Source organism: Dendrobates tinctorius, unplaced genomic scaffold (genome assembly GCF_039654945.1).
Source record: "Dendrobates tinctorius isolate UK_male_01 unplaced genomic scaffold, ASM3965494v1 ptg000251l, whole genome shotgun sequence".
Lineage (NCBI taxonomy): Eukaryota > Metazoa > Chordata > Amphibia > Anura > Dendrobatidae > Dendrobates > Dendrobates tinctorius.
In genome coordinates this window covers 4,469,230-4,475,041 of record NW_027361918.1, presented here as the reverse complement: position 1 = coordinate 4,475,041, position 5,812 = coordinate 4,469,230, and positions in this window count along the sequence as shown.

Below are 5,812 nucleotides of genomic sequence, written 5' to 3'. Positions count from 1 at the left end.
AGGCCCCGCCCCACTGAGGTCTCTGCCGCCATCTTTGTAATGGGAAACATTGTTAACCCCTCAGGGTCCAGAGAGGAGAGGATCATGGCCGAAGGTAAAAAAAAAACATTTATGGGTTTACTATAGATCACCCTGTTATGTAATAATACAGGGGCTTCTCACAAAACTGGAATATCATCAAAAAGTGAATTTATTTCAGTTCTTCAATACAAAAAGTGAAACGCACAACACAGTAAAGGAAATAAGTATTTGATCCCTCGCTGATTGTGTAAGTTTCCCCACTGACAAAGACATGAACAGTCTGTAATATTAAGGGAAGGTTAATCTGATCCCACTGGCAAACAAGACTTAAGAGGATCAAATACTTATTTCTCACTGCAAAATGCAGATACATTTCTATCATTTATACAATGTGATTTTCTAGATTTTAGTTTTGATATTCTATCTCACAATGTTACAATTAACCTTTGTCAGCGGGCAAACTTACAAAGTCAGCAAGGGGTCAAATACTTATTTCCTTCACTGTATGTTCTATGGAGTCGTAGAATGGTAGAGTTGGAAGGGACCTCCTGGGCCATCTGGTCCAACCGCCTGCTCAAAGCAGGATTCGCTAAATCATCCCAGTCAGATGTCTGTCCAGCCTCTGTTTGAAGACTTCCATTGGAGGAGAACTCACCACCTCTCGTGGCAGCCTGTTCCACTCATTGAGCACTCACAGATCAATCATTACACACAGAGCTATCTATTTCACGTGATTATTTCTGTTCATGTTTTATGATTTATTCCATAACCCCTCAGCAGTGCCACAGGCTGATCGCCTCCATGCCACGCCGCAGTGATGCAGTAATTGATGCACAAGGAGCCCAACCCAGTATTGAGGGCATTTACTGATCATACATTTCAGGAGGACAACATTTCGGATTTTACAATCATTTTCCAAGCTGGTGTTATAAAGTATTCTAAAGTACTGAGATAATGACTTTTGGGATTTCATTGGCTGTAAGCCATAATCATCAACATCACCAGAAATAAACCCGTGACATAGATCACTCTGTGTGTAATGGCTCTAGAGAATAGAGGAGAGTCACTGTTTGTATTGAAGAACTGAAATAAATTCACTTTTTCATGATATTCTGATTATGTGAGAGGCACCTGTATAATACTACAGAGAAGGAGAAGGATCAACTTTATTCTCATTTGCACAAGGAAAGACTAGAAGCAATGGGATGAAACTGAATGGGAGGAGACACAGATTAGATATTAGGAAAAACTTTTTGACAGTTAGAGTGATCAATGAGTGGAACAGGCTGCCACGAGAGGTGGTGAGTTCTCCTTCAATGGAAGTCTTCAAACAGAGGCTGGACAGACATCTGACTGGGATGATTTAGCGAATCCTGCTTTGAGCAGGGGGTTGGACCAGATGGCTCAGGAGGTCCCTTCCAACTCTACGATTCTATGATTCTATGAGAATAATGCTACCAATATAGTAATGTAATATAAGAATATTATCAGCGATGGTGATTCTAACAACAGTAATATCTGGTATAATATGTATATAATGCTCAAAACAATAATGGGAACACTTAACGCTCTGTAACTCCAAGTCAATCACACTTCTCTGAAATCAACCTTTCTGGTTATGAAGCCACGCCGATTGTGAATCCATTTCTCCTACTGTTGTAAAAATGGGACAGACAACAGGTAGAAATGATCAACTATTAGCAAGGCAACCCCTTTAAAGAAGTGGTTCTGCAGTGGGTGTCCACAGACCATTTTTTTGTTCTCATCCTTTTTGGCTGTTGTTTTGGTCACATTTTCATTTTGTCATTACTCTCCACCCCTAGAGAAGGTACTGTACAATAGCATGAGGCGGTGTCTACAACCCACAGAGATTGCTCAGGTAGTGCAGCTCATCCAAGATGGCACTTCAATGCGAGCTGTGGCAAGAAAGGTAGCTGTGTCTGTCAGCACAGTGTCCAGAGCATGGAGCAGATATCAGGAGACATGGAGGGGGCCGTAGGAGGACAACAACCTAGCAGAAGGACTGCTACCTCTTCCTTTATGCAAGGTGGAGCAGTGCCAGAGCCCTGCAAAATGACCTCCAGCAGACCAATAACATCCATATGTCTGCTCAAAGTGTCAGAAACAGTCTTCATGAGGGTGGTATGAGGGCGCGACGGGCACAAGTGGGTGCAACAGTCCAACACTGCAGGATGATTGGCATTTGCCAGAGAACACCAAGATTGCCAGATTCGTCATTGGCACCCTGTGCTCTTCACGAATGAGTGCAGGTTCACACTGAGCACATGTGACAGACGTGACAGAGTCTGGAGACGCCGTGGAGAGCGTTCTGCTGCCTGCAATATCCTCCAGCATGACCGGTTTGGCAGTGGGTCAGTAATGGTGTGGGGTGGCATTTCTTTGGAGGGCCGCACAGCCCTCCATGTGCTTGCCAGAGGTAGCCTGACTGCCATTAGGTACCGAGATGAGATCTTAAGACCCCTTGTGAGACCATATGCTGGTGCGGTTGGCCCTGGGTTCCTCCTAATGCAGGACAATGCCAGACCTCATGTGGATGGAGTGTGTTAGTAGTTCCTGCAAGATGAAGGCATTGAAGCTATTGACTGGCCCTCCCATTCCCCAGACCTGAATCCAATCGTGAACATCAGGGACATCGTGTCTCGCTCCATCCACCAACATCACGTTGCACCACAGACTGTCCATGAGTTGGCGGATGCTTTAATCCAGGTCTGCGAGGAGATCCCTCAGGAGACCATCTGCTGCCTCATCAGGAACATGCCCAGGTGTTGTAGGAAGGTCATACAGGCACATGGAGGCCACACACACTACTGAGCATCATTTCCTTGTCTTGAGACATTTCCACTGAAGTTGGATCAGCCTGTAATTTGATTTTCCACTTTGGTTTTGAGCATCCTTCCAAATTCAGACCTCCATGGGATATTAGTTTTGATTTTCATTGATCATTTTATTCACTGATATTTAGGATGTGGGATTTTAGTGTTCCCTTTATTATTTCGAGCAGTGTGTATTATATATTGCCACTCTTAGCTGACCCATGTGGTGCAGCCATGACACCTCGGTGTCGGATCTTCTGGACTACACCTAGCAAATCACAATTTTCCAGATTACTTCACTATTAATCCCTTAAAGACCAGGAGGCTGTCTCCTCCCAGATCTTGTTATTTTCCTACCATTCGAGGGCTCGTTGTTTGTCGGACAAGTTGTAGTTTTCACCTTTCTTTGAACTATATAATGCACAGAGAAATAGAAAAGATCCAGTGTAGAGAAACCGCGCACTATAGGGTTTGGGTTGTGTTTCTGTGGCGTTTTGTCACTTTTTATTGCAGATTTTTGGGGACCGGTGGGGTTTCCTGACTTGTCCCGTGTCGGCTCCGGTGTGCACTCTATGGCAGCACTATTTCTGGACAGTTACACCTGTGCGACTCCCATATGAGCAGGGACTTATTCCGAGATCTCGCCGCTCACATCGTGACTTCTGTCTTGTTTTTTGCTCTTTTTATTACAGCCCCGGACCTTGCAGTGCAGACAGCTCCATAGGGACGTCTTATGGCAGGTCCATTGTGGCAAGCGACTGACACCTCGCCATTGCATTGTGCAGGCTGGCAATGGCCATCAGAAGACATGACCGCCATGTTCAGTCCTGCCTGACTTACTATCAGCCGCCGGATGTGTAACATGGCTCCATACAAAGACAAGCCAGCGCTGCGCTCTGCCTGACTGACAGCCTCTGTGCTGCGTGACTTCAGGCAATGGAGCTGTCAGTCATGCAGAAGGAGGCGGAGCTGGACGGGAATAGAGCTGGAGTGACAGAAGTTTCAGATCTACCATAGCACTTCAGCCTCACTTGCATATCAATTCCACCGCTGATTTCCTGGCCGAGTACAGATGTTGCTGGAATGTTTCAGAGAGCGACGTGCATATAAACAGTTTGGGGTGAAATCCTGCTGGCAGGTTCTCTTTGACAGCAGATGGTTACGGCGTCACGTTCCCCACCATTGGGGACTGTAGGATCTACTGTCAGGCAGGAGTCTCCATCAACCGGGACGCTCCTCGCCCTTGTCGCCCCATCACAGATAGGAAGAACACAGGACTGAGCTAAAGGCGCTGGCTCCATCTCAGAACAGGGGTTACAGATGATGCAGTGCTGGCTCTGATGGTGCAGGGTTTATAGATGATGCAGTGCTTTCTCTGGCAGTGCAGGGATTACAGATGATGCAGTGCTGGCTCTGGCAGTGAAGGGGTTACAGATGATGCAGGCCTGGCTCTGGTGGTGCAGGGGTTACAGAGCATGCAGTGCTGGCTCTGGTGGTGCAGGGGTTACAGATGATGCAGTGCTGGCAGTGCAGGGGGATACAGCTGATGCAGTGCTGGCAGTGCAGGGGGTTACAGATGATGCAGTGCTGGCAGTTCATGGGTTACAGATGATGCAGTTCAGGGGGTTACAGATGATGCAGTGCTGGCAGTGCAGGGGGTTACAGATGATGCAGTGCAGGGGTTACAGATGATGCAGTGCTGGCAATGCAGGGGTTACAGAGGATGCAGTGCTGGGTTTTACAGCGGATGCAGTGCTGGCAGTGCAGGGGGTTACAGAGGATGCAGTGCTGGCAGTTGCGGGGTTACAGAAGATGCAGTGCAGGGGTTACAGAGGATGCAGGGCTGGCAATGCAGGGGTTACAGATGATGCAGTGCAGGGGTTACAGAGGATGCAGTGCTGGGTTTACAGAGGATGCAGTGCTGGCAGTGCAGGGCGTTACAGAGGATGCAGTGCTGGCAGTGTAAGGTTTACAGATGATGCTGTGCAGTCAGTGCAGAGGTTACATATGATGCCGTGCTGGCAGTGCAGGGATTACAGATTATGCAGTGCTGGCAGTGCTGGGGTTATAGATGATGCAGTGCTGGCAATGCAGGGGTTACATATTATGCTGTGCAGGGGGTTACAGAGGATGCAGTGCATGGGGTTACAGAGGATGCAGTGCTGGCAGTGCAGGGGGTTACAGATGATGCAGTGCCAGCAGTGCAGTTATTACAGAGGATGCAGTGCTGACAGTGCAGGGGTTACAGATGATGCAGTGCTGGCTCTGACCGTGCGGGGGTCACCGATGATGCATTGCTGACAGTGCAGGAGTTACAGATGATGCTGTGCAGTCAGTGCAGAGGTTACAGATGATGCAGTGTTGGCAATGCAGGGGTTACAGATGATGCAGTGCAGGGGTTACAGATGCTGCAGTGCTGGCAGTGCAGGGGTTACAGATGATGCAGTGCAAGGGGTTACATAGTATGCAGTGCAGGGGTTACAGAGGATGCAGTGCTGGCAGTGCAGGATTACAGAGGATGCAGTGCTGGCAGTGCAGGGGTTACAGATGATGCAGTTCCAGCAGTGCAGGTGGTACAGAGGATGCAGGGCTGGCAGTGCAGGGGTTACAGAGGATGCAGTGCTGGCTTTGGCAGTACAGGGGTTACCGATGATGCAATGCTGGCAGTGCAGGAGTTACAGATGATGCTGTGCAGTCAGTTCAGAGGTTACAGATGATGCAGTGCTGGCAATGCAGGGGTTACAGATGATGCAATGCAGGGGTTACAGATGATGCAGTGCTGGCAGTGCAGGGGTTACAGAGGATGCAGTGCTGGCAGTGCAGGGGTTACAGAGGATGCAATGCAGGGGGGTTACAGAGGATGCAGTGCTGGCAGTGCAGGGGTTACAGATGATATAGTGCTTGCTCTGGCGGTGCAGGGGTTACAGATGATGCAGTGCAGGGGTTACAGATTATGC